General features: G+C 38.9%; 1 long non-coding RNA gene across 1 annotated transcript in view; it reads left to right on the top strand.

The window, feature by feature from the left end:
* The window catches only part of LOC107075498 (uncharacterized), an 82,072-nt gene that overhangs the window by 31,970 nt on the left and 33,944 nt on the right, over positions 1-16,158 (top strand). Inside the window, exon 4 of the long non-coding RNA XR_001477019.2 lies at positions 11,491-11,651. This is a non-coding gene — a long non-coding RNA (uncharacterized lncRNA). The remainder of the gene's footprint in view (positions 1-11,490; positions 11,652-16,158) is intronic.

Raw genomic sequence — 16,158 nt, 5'->3', positions numbered from 1 at the left:
GGAGGAAACCAGCGTACCTGTTGGAAACCCACGTGAACACACAACCCAGGGCCCTGTTAGCCACATGAATATCTAATTTAGACCATCAATAACAATTATATTAATTCTGAAGGTTCCATAACTGCCGGTCAGAAAAGTGAAGAGGTCAAGGGGTCTGTTTTAGTTTTTGGCAATGAGGAATATTTTTGCATTTAAATACTTCTATGTCTGCTTATAGAGGGGAATCTTCTTCTTCCCTCACTGAAGTGCTGCCCCCACCTGGGTGAAACGTAACAGCCTCTGGGCGCCAGCTGTTCCAGCAACAGATCAGAAAGAGAGGAGTGAGAAATTACTTCCACAATCAAAGTCAGGGGGAACTGTAGAGAGGCCAGATTGTTCAAGCACAGTGTGCAATTTCGCCAGGATCCCAGCGTTAGCAACCCTACTCCCACTCCTGGATCTTTAATGACCCAGTAGTTAGGACTTTAGTTTAACATCTCATCAGAAGGGTGGAAAGTACAGTAAGTAGTTTGTGGTAATAGGATCCTCACTATCCTAAAACAAAATAATGGCATAATTGTTTAAAAACCTTATATAAACCTCTCAGTATAATATTCATTAATAATTTGTGTAGTATTAATGATCTAAGAGTTTCACTTCTGAAATAACCAAGTGCTTACTGTATATTAATAAATCAATTACAATTTCCCTGTAGAATGCAAATTTAAAAACATCAAATGCAATTGAAAGTTTTGTAGATCCTGACAAGTAAGTAAGTGTATTTAATAACATATTAATAGGTTTATGTCATCCCTTTAATAATTACCAATTAGCTAGCCAGACTAAACTGACCTTTTCTGGGGGTAAGATAAAATTATAAGCAGAACAGGCAAATGGGAAAAACTGTCTGGGAAAAATTGGAGGCTTTTTTTTAGTTTTGAAGTCTGCATCCTTTTAAAACGTGGCTGCTGGAAAGGGCTTCTTTGCTGGGTATACGGCTTCCAGTGTGGTTTTCTTTCCCTGAAATCAGCTCAAGTGATTTCTGTGAAGCTTGTGCCATCTGTGCTGTGTGTCGGAATAACTTCTGAAGCTCTGGCTTCTGGCCATCGATACTCCTCGGAAGAGGCAGATGCTCCTCGCTCAGTGACGGTCCGCCCCACCTGGCCCTGAGTGAGGAGCTCAGCTCAAGCGATCATGGCCACCTGTGGGTTCAGAGCAGGCAGAGCGCTGATCCCCAGACAGCGGCGAACTCTGCTGAATTGACAGACCAGGCCCTCCGCTGAAGGAGAATTCTGTGCTGTCGAGGTTTCAAAGGGAGCGACATTGATTCTGTTACAGGCTTGGGGACTAAAATGCTTGGAATGGCTAAAATTAAGGACTGTGCAACACTCTGCTGTCCCTGTGGCATTCCCTGGATAACAGGGTTAAAATACACTCGCTGACTCTGAATATGCTATTTAAAAAAGAGCTGCAGCCTGAAATCTCCAATCTGCTGAAAACTGTTCACCCAGCAAAGAAACAGAACAGACCAAATTCACACCAATTGGCAAGCTGCCATTGAATGTGCACAGGTGAAGTCCCTCTCACGTCAAATTTTATTTTATCATGCCACAGAGCATTTATTTTTTACTTTCATTTTTTTGGGAGGCCTATCTAAACAAAGGAAAGAAAAAAAGCCCAAGTGTTTACAACTGCTCTTGTTTCTCCTCTTTTGGTTTGCTCTGAGTTTATTGCTGAGCCTTTAACAGTTTCCCTGCTGTGTAAACTGTTGTGACCCTGGTGAAGCCTGCGTGACCATGAAGGCTCTGTGCAAATAAACATCTTCTTATCTCCACTGCCTTTTTTCCCTTTATTTACCAGGAACAAAATGTGCTTACCCTAATGCCTTTGTCTGGCAGTTTCCCTGCAATATGAGATTTCCAACATATGGACTAAGTTTTTGCCCTGCAGATAGTAGTAGGATCATATTCAGCTCAGTCTTTTAACGGTGCTGTGGTGGCCGCGAGACAGCATTAGAAGAACCGACACCTGCAGTATCATTTAAGATGTCACTACAAAAAGAGTCACCTACAAACCCTAATGACATTTTCTTTGGGTTTTAGTACAAAGCTCCACACCCACTGCATTTTGTTTTTGTTGCTCTTTCATAGTAATCTCACAGACCAAGTTTATGTTGATCGCACTCTTCTCTTTTGCTTTTCTGATCACATCATCCCAAATTAACTTTTTCAAGGGAGTTTTTTCTCAGACACTGTTCAGTTTGGGGGCTGAAAATTTTTTGTCTTCTGTAGGAAAAACATTCTCCAATATTCGCTTGACCTAAATAGTTTCCTCATCTCACAAAGCGCTTCTTGCCTGCTACTTCTCTCCTGATCAGAACAGCTTCCTGAAGTTGTGATGCTAACGGTTCATTTCGCATGTAACAATTTGATGTAGAATTTTCAGATCAGGAGAAATGTGCTGTGTATGAAAGTGGGGCAGCACACTGGCAAAGTGATTAGTGTTGCTGCCTTGAATTGCTGGGGTCCTTGGTTAATTTTCTGGGGTACTATGATTGTGAATTTTGTATGTTCTCCCTGTATTTGCATGTCTTTTCTCTGGGTGCTCTGGTTTCCTCCCACAGTCCAAAGACATACTGGTAGGTTGATTAGCTTCTGGGAAAATTGTCCCTGGAGTTTGTGTCTGTCCTGCAATGGACGGATGTCCTATCCACAGTGTACTCTGCTTTGCACTTGCTGCTTGCCATGATATGCTGTGTCTCCCCTGCAACCTCTGTACTGTGGCATCCCCCATATCCCCACAGTCCCCACAGTGTATATATGATAAAGTGGTTGGAAAATGGGTGGAAGGATACTATCCTTATGCCTGCCGTGGAGTAAAAAAGAAGACCCCCAGAAGTGTGATCTTGTCAGAACGATGTGTCATTTTTCAGGGAGGGTCCTGTGGTGCCTGAATGGGGGAGTTTGCTTTGATGAGGAGTGTTGATACCCAGCAAGTCAGTTCTCGGAAGATGCCTGCAGGACTTAAGTTGATAATAATGGTCCAAGCTTAAAAATCGAATGTGCTGCTTGGAAAAGGCAAAAACCAAAGAAGGTAGCACAGCAGAACTCAAGCCATAACTTTACAGATGAATCTACCTAGGAACGCCATGGTTACATGTATTTAACGTTGCGGACTAATCACACTATGACGTTTTCTACTGCTCTGGTTTTCATCTGAGTTTAAGTTGTGTTCAGTTTATTGACTACTTTTACGTTTACACAACCAAAAATATAGATGTTTGATTTCTTGTCACAGGGTCATACTACCCATAATTCTGCCAAGAAATTAGAATAATAGAGGGTTTTAAGCCATGTTCTGTCAGAGAGTTTTCTGGAACTACAGCAAGTAGGCAGTTTTCATCCAACATTCAAATGTTCTTAGTATTAGTAATAAGTATCATAGGCTTGATTCTTTGTGCTAAGCAAATGTTAAAGACAAATATTGTATTTCAAATAGCTCTTTACTTCTGTTAATATGTGGTTTATAAAGACACAGAGGAACAGCTGTGCCTAAATGCTTTCATTGAGATTTTAATTTACAAAGTTTAATGTTTTATTACTTATATCATTACATATTTAAATGGTTGGCAAACATTTCAAGATGGGGCATTTATATTAATTTATGTTTAAAGTAAGACAATGCTTTAAATGTAATAAAGTGCTTAATCAATGATTCTGTTGCTTTAGTGTAAGCAATAATAATTATTACCATCCGAAGTCTTAAATTAGAAACAATAATGGCTGCTTATTACTGACTTCTCGCTGTGATTCATTTGTTTTAACATGCAAAATCTCTAAACACAGATGTGTTCTTGCAGTTTTCTGTAGAAAGATGTTAGGCCACTCACATATTGCTGGCCAAGGTTTATCTACTCTTTCTGAGCAGGAGTTTAAATGGGCACAGAAGATGAGCTGTATGTTAAGTACATCTCTTTCTGCCATTTGGTCCTGGTCATTCATGGGCTCCGAGCACACTCAGCCCCACTCTCTAGACCAGAACTAATTTCAGCGGGATCATGATGATTTTTGTAACTGGTTCAGTGCTGCTGGAAGACGTGTAAGTGGGGTCTTGCGGTTTGTGTGGGTCCTAATGCCCCAGTAGTGACGGGGACAATATACTGTAAATAATAACAATAAACTTTTTTTTATATTGTTTTATATAGCACCTTTAGGTGGCTTCTCAAAGCACTTTTGCAGAAAGACATAATATATACACCCTGGACACATAGCAGCTCTATTTATATTGAGTTTTGTCTGTTTTTATTTTATTCAATTTCTATTTCTATTGCAGTATTATCTATTATTTTGTAACCTTAATTTTGTGATTTTTAAGCAGTTACTATCAGGCGTAGAATGAAAACTGAGGGAGATAATCATTCTTGATTTAAATAAACCAAAATGTCAAAAAGAATTGCTGGATTGCTCAGATTTTATTTTTGTTTAATCATTTCTCAATTGAAGTGACCGTGCTTTTCACTACTCTCTGCTACATTCTAAATGGCTTTTGGATTTTTTTGGTATCATAGTTTGCTTTGACCTCGTGTTCCTATGTCACAGCGCCTGCACCCTGCTGTGCTTACCGTGCCGTGCTCTTTTTCCTTGATGTGTTTCCTTGATGAAAGCCTTTTTGTGGGTGCCGGCAGTGAGCCGTAATATTAAATGAACATTTCTCCCTCAGCTTTCCTCCACCACCAGTGCTGACAGGCAGTCATGCTGCCTGACGAACGAAAATCCCAAATCAGATATCGTACTGCTAAGGGCAAACTAACAGATAATGATAAACATTTGAGTGTTTTTTTTCTTTTTGTGACCCAAACGCGGTTCGGCTTCAGCTAGCGCAGGTGATAATATAACACATCTCCCTCCGTCGGCCTGCGCAGGTGGGATTGAGGGGAACTCAAGTGTGGAGGAGTGGCAGGAGAGAAAAACTCTGATAATAGGCTTAGTTTATAAAACACATTCCCCACAGCTGTATTATTCGGAATTTGGAATTTGCAAACCTGGCACTTAGTGTCATAAACAGACGGGGCACCATGATGAATTGACCCGCTGTTGCCAAATATCATCCCGAAATGCTGGGGAAGTCTTGTGGAACGGTGTTTTTTTTCTTTTTAAATTTACGTGTAGTTGCTGGTAAAAAATGTTTTAATGTGCGTGTTTCGCGGCTTTCTGTTTCTACCCTTTTTCTCCCTAAGTGTCGGGCAGGATGGTAGTAAGATTATTGCAGTTATTAGCTGATTAACTTTTTTACAGTGATACAACTGCTGTCTGACTTCAGGCATCAGAGATGATAATTGTGTCTTTTCACTACATTTTTCATTCACTTGCCTTGCTGTCACTTATTTTCTTATGGTGTTACTGTCGCTGATATCTTCAATCTTTTTTTTACTAAGATCAAACCATCTGATACCACGCTATGTGGTAATTATGGATGCACGATACCTACTATTACTCAGAAGTGTTCAGAACTGGACATGGAATCACAATTTTCTTTCTCCCTCTCAGGGTCACAGAACAGTCCTCAGCACTGATGATCTGGGTAACATTCTTGTCTACCCGTATTTCTGGGTTAAACTCAAAGCCAAACCACCTTTTTTTTGGGTAAGGCTCTCGACATATTCCACATTGTCCACATTTCAGCATCTTCACATCAGTCTGTTAGATGACAGTTATCATCTTACTACGGCATTGTTCAAGATTAAAAATTGGCTTAATGGAACAACAGTTTCCTGGTTTTAAGAAAGAAGATGACATAGAAGTCATAATGCAGAAATCAGTCATAACAATATTGAGAAAAGGATTTTTATTTTGCACACGACCCAAGTATTCTAGTGAAAGTCTTCACGAATCTGACTCTTCCATGTTCCAGTATGGTGATGAGGTTACATGCAGGAGAATGTAAGGATTTTGGACCCAAAGCTGAAACGCTTTTGGATTTGTATGGGAGTATTTGCCTTGGTAACAGAATCTCAGGTTTATTATGATGGCTACCAGGAGATCTGTTTGTTCTGTAGGAGGCCCATGCATGCTTTCATGTGTAGAGTCTGTCTGCTGAAAGGGACACTCATTTCACATCACCACCCCTGAGAGAGGCCTGTGCTCTGCTATCTAATCAGATGATCGGATTGTTGTTCACTCAGAGGGTGTCTGTCAACCCCAGTGTGCTCCAGAGAAAATGCCAGGCGTGCTGAACCTGTTTGCAGATTTAGGAGGGGAGAAGCCCACACTTCACTTAAAACAAGAGCAGAGAAGCTACTGATAAGAGTTCATTACAGGATCACATTTCTAAATAAGAGTGAACATCATCATCCATCTGTTTTTTATTAGCATTATTTTATTCAAGTCAAGGAGGGAATTGTTTTGGAATGTCTTTTTAAAAAGGAGCCTATAGGGGCACTGATTTGTTTAAGCCACCATATAATCTTCCCCTCCACACGCAATGCAGACTCTTCTTTGCCATTTGAGTGAAGCCATGTGATGTGCTTGGCATGGTTTTTCACTTCTTGGAAATTCAGAAAATATTATGGGTTTGATTTTGGTAAATAAAAAAAAAGTAAAAGTCTAAATCCAGACACAAGGCACTAAGTCAGCTGCGACAGCATTCCATTTCGCCAAAACATGCCTTTGATGCGAATTTCAAAGCATCGAGTGCCCAATGCACTGCTGCTGGCCAAAACAGTGGAAGTGCTTGTGATGAGATGCATTCATTGGAAAATGTGGAGGTTTTTTTTTTCCATGCAACTTTTTTATAATCCATGTGCTCTTCTTGGAAATTGACATCCACAGGACAGAAAAGAATGTTGCTCTCAGTGCTGTGATAGCATCTCAGCTAATGTTCCACAGATGAAACATCTGCTTATTACAGCCATGTGAGTCATGCCTCAGCCATGATGTGGTAAGTTTTAACTCACATTGATTGGAACTTTACATGGCTTCTTCCTAATGGATATGTCATTGTTAGCAAAATAAGCTCATTCCACAGTGCTGAGAGAGCATTATCTCTGATAAATGCTTATTAATAAGTTTGTACCCGGGGTGACTCATGCACTCAGATATATATTTCTGGTAAACCAATATGTTTTTAAAGCATGAGTCTTAAATTTAACAGCTCCACTGTTACACAAATATTTCTTAATATTTCTTACTTCTTGGGGCCACAAGCTTTAATATGTAGCAGAGTACAGACATTAAAAGAATATTTGTGAATATTCAACGTGACCATGACTAGAAACAGTCCATTGCCTAGCAGAGGTATCCACCCTTTCCGATGTCCAGTTTTGTCTAATTATAAATGATGCCTGCATGCATCCCTACATTTTAAAGTGAATAGGTATGATCTGAACTTGGAGACTCAGCCTCTACACTATGTGTAAGAGAAGGTAAATGTCAGCAAAAATTGCAAAGAAAAATCCAGAACATTTGATTGCTGCCCTGTATCACTGGGATCCAGGGTTCAACTGGTGGGATGCTATTTGCTTGGAGTTCATATGCTCTCCCTGTGTTTGTTTGGGGTTGCTCCGGGCCCCTTTTGAGTGTGTATGTTTTGGGCTATGTGTGCTCTGAGATAGATTTGTGTCCCATCCAGGATGTGTCCTTCCTTGTGCCTGTTGCTTGCTGGGACAGGCTTTGGCTCCTCTGCAACTCATTATTGGATAAAACGGTTTGAAAATAGATGGATAGATGCATGTAAAATATGTTGATTGCATATTAGCCCCCTTTGTTAAGGGAAGCCTAAGTTGCCTCTGTCTGTGTACAATAATGGTGGCTAACATGATTTCAGAATAAACAAATCTGTTTCTGTGAGATCTCTCAGCCAGGGAGTAAATTTCAAGCAAAGGTTCAACCATGAAGACCAAAGCTTCCAATTTTAACATCAAATTTAACATTTAACAGAGAGGCCAGACTAACAGCTCTGTTCCGCAGTGGTAAGGTCACTTCTGTCCTTCCAGCAGAGAAGAGCTCAAATCCAAGTGACAGCAGACTGTAAAATCGCTGTTATTTATAGGTTATCGTAACATCCTTAAATTAATTCAGATTAATTTTTATGTTTGTGTCAATATATATACATGAGTGACTTTAAAGATAGAGTATCCTACTATGACTTACCTGGCAGATTCAAGTGTTATAACAGGAATCTTCATACAGTTTAAGTCTTTTGGTGGAAAACATTCTGAACAAGAGAAGCTATTTTTAAACAAAGTCACGAATGTCTGTTCCTGTCTAATTTTCTCTTTTCACGCTATGGCACGTTAGAACTCACAATTTTGGCAGAGCTGCTTTATAAATCAGGGCAAATTAAAATAGGTTACATAATGTAGAATATTAAAAAGGAATTGACACTGAGGTTTACATGCACCCACAGACTGCACATACAGTATTTAATTAAAGATAGCGGGTTGGGTAAATTCTCTGTTTTCATAATGAAATAATGTTACTGTTCGTGCACTGTGATCTTGTCCAGCCCTGACCACTTTTTTGCATCTTGCGTGACTGCTGCACATCTGTGGCTTCCCACAGTGTGTCTGGTATTCCTGAAAGCTGTCCATTTTGTTCCCAAAGTTCTGGGTTCTAATGGATACATTTCCTGATATGTTTCCGTTTTGAAATGACCTTCAGGACTACTCCAGCTCAGATGTTCCTTAAAGAACTGCTGTTGTACTCCCTCCTTCCAAAGCCTCTTAGCTGTTCCCCAATCAAATACTTGGACTCTTTCAGTTGCAGGGAGTGAATGGCTGTCTTAAGGAGGACTTAAGATACCCATCACCTTTCCTTTGCGGAACAAACCCTAGATCGCCATACTAAAGATAACTGGTGGAACAAGCAAAATGCAGTATGCTCCCACACATCATTTCCCTCATCACAAACTCAAAGTGAAACAGTCGTGATGGAAAAATGGACCATTCACCAGGAAACATGCTACCTTACAGAACAGTGTACATGCCATGTGCAGTTCATTTTGGTCTAGAATGTTGTTAGATTTGGGATCCTAATATTTTGATTGAATTAAACATAATACTTGCAGTTCATATGTTTTATTTAAATGTAGCTGGGTCTACAGTATTATGTCTTGTATCTTTAATTAATTGCAAATGCTTCCTTTAACCATAATAACTTTAAATGTTATAATTGCCCATAATATCTTATGCAGGGTGTAAAGTTTGTCACAGCAATCATCGGAAACAGTGAATTCAATGAGCACACTGGTCATATTTAAATGCAGTGAAAGTATTCCAAAAATCCATGACCCAGAATAAATACATCTTGTTAAGATTATATCCTCACTAGGGACAATTTTGTTGGCAACTTTTACCTGTCATAAAAAGTTACAGACCTAACCTGCCCTTTTATGTCAGTCTTGGGACTTTGACAAGCAAAATCTACTTTAGAAATCTCAATTCCACCATCTCACTTTGGGTTCATAACTTCCAACACTGAACCTCTTCCATCAAGCCTGATTGAAATTGTTTATTTCTTTCTTTATTTTATCGTCATTTTATCTCCCTGTACAGAATATTCGCCTTTTAGGAAGAAGGGGAAAAGATTAGTAAATCCTTTCGTTAATATATAATTCCTTTTTCCCTGCATTATGTTGGAATAGATAGATAACAATGTCTGCACTAATTGTAATTTACAGGCTTCTTAAACTTGTTTGTGTGTTCAAACAGACAGAAAAGCTCAGGGGCCCTGTCAGAACACATGCATTTGAAAAGATGCAGGAAAAGCAATTAAACTGACCTTGTTTTCTTCCTATCCAGACTCATTCTGACTCCTCTTTCTGTGCAATTTAGATAATGCGGGTTTGTTAAAGTTGAACTCCATGGTGAACCTGTCCAGATAGTGGTGTTAATCAGCTGACCATAAAAGATTCTCTCATGTTAGCACCCAGCACACATTTTTACAAAGCACAGACTGGTTCCTATTTGCTTTTGCAGTGTTCACTGGAACAATTCGGATAAATTGTTTTGCAGTGCCGACTCATAGAATTTTACCTGCAGTCTCTAGTGCTCCCGAGCTCAAAACATAACTTTATTTTACCCTGTATACAGTTGTAACTTACAAATCTTATCTTATATGATTACAGTCATTAGAAGTAGTGAAGTTTATCAGGTTCCTGGTATCGTTTAACCTTTTCATCTGTCTAGATTAATGACCCTGGATACAGATGCTTTGAAATGTCTTGTCATCTATGAATACACCAAAGGAAGTGTAAACTGACCAGCTTATTGTTTGCTGTTTGTATCTTACTGACTTACTGATTATATACTGTACACTGAAGATGCCACTGATGCAATTATTATATAGTTTATTTTACATAAGCTTCTATTAATTGTGCTAATTAATTAATAATTGTGAACATTTTAATAATTGTGAACATTCCATCCAGCCTTAAATCTTTAATTTACATCTCTTAATTTGTATTTGTAATTATAGAAATACTAGACATGTAGGTAGCTGCGTCAGCATGCATAGGCTGCACAGGAACAGGTAAAGGTTTATTCCACACTGAAAAGAGAAGAAACACAATGTGCTATGTCTCTTTCCTCTTCTGTATGAAATAAACCTTTACCTGTTTCCAGCATACTAGCTACATACCACATAATTTATTATTTGTTATATGTTTGCAGTTCCCCATTGTGCTAGTGCACTTTCTTGGATTATGAAGTGCGGTTTTAATTGACTAATGCAATACTTAACCTTGGGATCAGGATTTTAAACAAAGTGACTGTATATGAAGTCTTCATATAGTTTCAACAGGGAGAAAATATGCATAATAGCAGAAACTACCCCTGCTGACTAAACAAGGTCAGGGAGGGCTTCAGCATGAATGTAATTTCAGTTGCCAACAGATTTCAGCAGTATGTATTGCAAATGCATAACTTGATTTCTTTACAGTGTTTGCTGAAGACAAAGGTCTCAGGCCCTTGTCTAAATTATTGAATGAGGCTTCTAAATAATAAAAACTTTGCCTTGGGATTGCTTTTTTTACGTATTGTGAGAGACTGATTTGGGGAGGAATTTTACCGAAAAAGTTAATTCTGCCCCCATTTATTGCTTTTAAACCTGGGTGGCTTGACACTACCTCCTGTTAGCTCCTCAACCCACCCGCCTGGAATGCGTTATCTGGAATCGGTCTATCTTTACACAGAAGTAATAAAAAATAGTCCATGGCTTTGTGCCTGCTGCCTCTTTAAACCAGGATATTACAGAAAGCTGTCTCCACAGGATCTGGAACACCTCAGGATTTATTAATGTGCTGGGAAAGAGCAGGGCTGTGGCCAGTGCCAAACACGACAACACAACATGCTCTTTAGCAATATGAAATTTATTATCTCATCCTGCTGGGTGATGGGTTTTTCTTTTATTAACTTTTCTGTGTGTGTGTGTAAGAAGAAGCACTCATCAAGGTGATTAATGCCAGGGAGAAGGAATGTCCTCTTTTTTCACCCTCTCCTCTTGTTTTCATTTCTAGGTGCTCGTCAGGATGAGTGATGGGACTATTAACAGAAGACTCTTCGCCCACTGTTTTTGCTCTTGAGAGGCAACTGAGAGCTCAAGAGTGCCTGCCCCGTGAATCGAGTGAATCATTTCCAGTTTCGGGCCATTCTTCTGCAATTTCAGCTGGGGCCGAAGGTCAGTTTTGTTAGCCATCTCCTTATGAATGGTTGTCATGAATCTGCATTGTGGTTTTGCGCATTTATTATGATTTTGCTGTACTTTCCTATGTTACTTGCCACTGTTTTTTTCTCTTTATGCCTTCTGAATTCGGATTCGGCAGTTGCATTCCTGCAGACGTTCTTTCCTGATCTGCAGGCTCTGCACTCCGCTGAGCCTTACTGGAGAGCTGGCACACTGCAAACTTGCAGCGAGCACGCAGGTGCCTTGCAAATCCTAGTGGATGTTGTTGTATGGTAATCTAACTGGAGCACTAGTGACGTTGAACCGATATTGCAATATTTGTATTATTGCGACATTGAGAATCCCGTTTGGTAAATTTTTAAAGTGTATTTTACTGAATGTTCTAAGAAAAAATGTACTTTGGCAGCTTTGAATATTTATAACAGAAGTGCCCTACTACATTGGAAAATGCTTGTAGTTGTTAGCTGTTGATCACTGTGGGACTGTCATCTTAGAGCAAGGTAGCAAAGTTAGAAATCACAGTGCATCCAGGTGTCACAACAGTTTATCTCTCTCCATACAGATTTAAATTCAGAACCTTGACCTTCTAATGAGCTCATTAGTAAAACAGTCTGGTTTGCCCTATATATTTCAGCCCTGTGATCCAAAAAATCAGCCTTGATATGTTTGTGTCTATTCCTTTCAGGCTTTGTCATTGTGTCACAGTCATTGTATCTGTCGTAAGGCTGATGGCCTCAGCATGACCCATGTATTGATGTGACAGGAAAGTACAGTATATCAGTTTCTGCCAAAAGGATTTCATCTCTCATCAGCCTTCCCCTGCTAATCAAAGTCCGTTCACTAGAAATATGCCTAATTTTCTTGCAGTCAGCTTCTTTGCTTCAAATTATATTTATGTTGTCACAACATTTGCCAAACACTTCTGAACTCATCCATCTGAGAAAAGTCCCAGAGCTCATGTTCCCCTGACAGAGCATGATTCCCTCCCAGCAAATCCAGAAAATTAATTGCGAACTCCACGGTCAATTCAGAATCTGAGTCCTTGGGTTTGGGTTTGGAACCCTGAGCATGATTAGCACTGCTGTTTTTCGAGCCGATCTCTTACTTAATAAATTAGAAACATTTGTGGTGAAATAAAAACTTTATGTGAGTCAAAGCAGGAGAAATGACAGTGAAATGACATGTTCCCCAAGGGAGATCATAAAGCTGTCAAGACGTTTGTCCTTCTGTTACAGATTAGTAATACCTGACGTGCCTGCTGAGGTGGGAATGACAGTGGCCAGGTTATGTCAGGTACACAAGCAGGGCAGTAAGTTACCTACTGTTCCCTAATGAGTGGCTTGTGTAGAAAACATGAAGCATATTGGGCCCAATACTGCAAGTAACATTGTGAATGAAAAAAGAGATCTGGGATCTTTAATGTATAGAAATGAGCTTTGAATAAATTTGAATTTTTTTGAATAAGTAATCTGTGAGAACTTTGGTTTCCTTCTTCCCTCCTCCTCCCCTCAAAAATATGTTTTGTTTGCTCTGTTGGCTTAAAATGTATAATACTAACTTTTAGTATTATATTTATTAGTAATTTAGTAATTTTGGAATTACTCAGAAAATACAAGTAATTCAAGACACATTTCCTTCAATATTCTCCATTTCTGTTGGGATTCGTGAGTCACATGACAGCTGGGATTCAGTCAATAAAAACTTGGAGAACTTTTATCTCCACACCACACTCAGTAAGGTAGGAAACAAGGAAACAAGCAAGACTGTGCAGCAGCCTGTTCAAATCTGAGACCTGCGAAAACTGTAGGTAAAATTGTCAGCTGCCATCTGAATTATTTTTTGCTTGGCAGGTGGGTAAATACTATATATCTCAAGACAACTGACAAAGAAGACGGTGGTGATTTACAAAGACAATCATCCTTTACTTACACTCTTGAGGTTGAGATATTTCTATGATGCTTTGGGTATTATTAATTTCAAAGAAATACAGAACGCAATATTTTTTTTTTACTTGCAATAAAGTTAAACTTTTCCAGACTGAAATTTGGAAAGGTTGAAAAAATTGAAAATAACGTTTTCAGTTTCACAAAAACCATAATAAACTCAGAAAAGAACCATGGGTGACCCAACACATATTTTAGGCACAAACCTTCTTATTGTGTGTGACTCTTAAATTTGTTTATTCTTACTGGTGTCACAGCTGATGCACTGGTGAGATCCTCTGTGAACTGTCGTTACCACATGAGCTATACCGATACTTAAAAATGAAAAAAATGAAGAAAGAGTACATAAAGTCAGTACAGCTTTGTGTTCGCAGCACATCAAATAAAAACACTGGACCCTGAATAATAGCTGTTTTCTTTACCAACATAACCTCTGTACAAACCTGCGTGACAAATGAGTAATTATAACCGTATAAAGCTGTAAATTTAATAACTCACTTGGAAAAAGATGAGCTTCCCTTAGTTTTTTAAACATGTGAGCTTGAGCTTTTTATTTCATTTTTTGGCCTTTATAGGAAATCTGTTATGTGTTAACCTAGAGCAAAATGTGTTAGTTTAACATATAATGTGTGAAACTTGGCGCTTGCAAAAAAAAAGAAGAAAAATCCATCAAGTGACTGAGAGTCTAAGAGCTGTGATGGAAATAACTAGACAGTGAGTGTCCGCATTATAGACATGGTGGTCTTTATCTATCCCTCATCTCGACATGGGATTGATTATTCTGTCACGTGCAGCTTCCTCCCAGTCCACCCCTCCGAACAGCCCAACACTTAATACCGCCTTCGGCATCTGGTCTTAATAACATGAAGCGAAAAGAGAGACAAAATCGGCCGAGTAGAGGTTTTCACCCAGGGTTCATCAATTCCGGGCAACCAGAGCTGTTGGCGTTGGGCACTGGGATGACCGTAAATTCTGTAACTGTTCTGAGTGGTGCGATGTAATATGCAAGGAGTTTAATTACACGGCCAATTTTGTGTCCTCTCTCATTAAAGTCGAATGTAAGGGTAGCAGACATAAGAGGTTTTTCTTATGCATAGAAAAGGGATTGCATACTGTATCATATATACCATAGTATGCTGTAAGTTAATACTATTACACATATTATATCAGTATAATATATAGAGGTCTTTTTTAAATCAGTGTTAAATGGTGCATTTTTGTGGTCAAAAGGGATATCCGTCTTTCCCTGACAGGATATTTATAGAAATATGATTGAATGTTCCAACTCCTTTGCTCATTTGCAGTGTGCTCTTGCTCTAGGTAAAAATAGGAAGTGTTTTGTGAATTTAATTTAGAACAAAAAGAAACTGTTTAAAGTGTTTTAATGTATGCTTCCTTTCTTTCTTCATTTCAAAGAACTGCAGTTTGAAGCACCAAATCATAATTAACTTTTTTTGTATAGCATTGCTGTTTCTGTTCCTCTGATGCGCAGAGAAGCTTTAAAGTAATAGATCAGCACTACAAAAGGTTTAAGCGGTTTTACAAATCTGAGCCAGCCAAACGATTACAGCCAGCCATAAACTGTTGATTTTATTTATTGTTATTTAAAATAAAACAGGCAATAGAGATTTGCATAATTTCACTTGCTTTATTCAACTAACAATGAGTCTTAAATTGCATTTAAAGGAAAACAAGTACAATAAACATGGGCAACTGCCTGAAATAAGTACAACTTAATGCCATCCCACCTAAAACCAACTCCATCTGAAACATGTTGAAATATTCCAACAAACACATTAACATTAAAGATTTGATAGATGTGTACGCGCACAAAAAGGAAATGTTTGTGTTCTTCAACATGAAAGTGACATTAATGCCAAAGAGAGATCTACAGTACCTGTAGTCTTCTGGGTTTTATTCCGGAGTTTGCATGCTTTTCTCTTGTTTTTATGGGCTTCTTTCAGGTATTTTGTTTTCCTTCCACCTCCCAAACTCATGCCAGAAGGTTAACTGGCTACATTAAATAGCCAGTTCCATCAAGAGTGGAAATCAGGCACTTCGTTATTAACCCTCCCTGTGACGAGTATCTGTGCTGCAGTTCTCTGATATTCTGCTACTCTACTAACTAACCTAGAAGAGGAGTGTGACAGATCAGAAAAGTGGCTTGGCTTTAAAGTATCAATTCTTGATTATATATGCAGTATATAACTATTTTATGGGATCTGTCTAAATAACTCTTGTGCAGACCAAGATTCACAATATGAGTCCTACCCATGGAGTACATTGTAAGAAGCCAGTTCAGTTCACTTCTTGATAATCGGCTGTATTTAGACCATAAACAGGAGACCCTTCAAAGGACGTCTGCAGCCTCCTGTTACAGACACATCATAATTTTGTCACCCAGAGTGGCCTCGTTTTTAAATTGTAATCTACTTTTTGACAGCACGGGAAAATGTTTCTTTTTTCATCTCGCACGCTTGATAACGACACAATGAATACGGCATGTGGTTCGAAAAAAAACAACCCCATCGCTGCGAGTTTTCACAATTCCAATTTCG

Source organism: Lepisosteus oculatus, chromosome 25 (assembly GCF_040954835.1).
Source record: "Lepisosteus oculatus isolate fLepOcu1 chromosome 25, fLepOcu1.hap2, whole genome shotgun sequence".
NCBI classification, from domain to species: Eukaryota; Metazoa; Chordata; class Actinopteri; order Semionotiformes; family Lepisosteidae; genus Lepisosteus; species Lepisosteus oculatus.
This window is presented reverse-complemented; position numbering and strand designations above follow the sequence as displayed.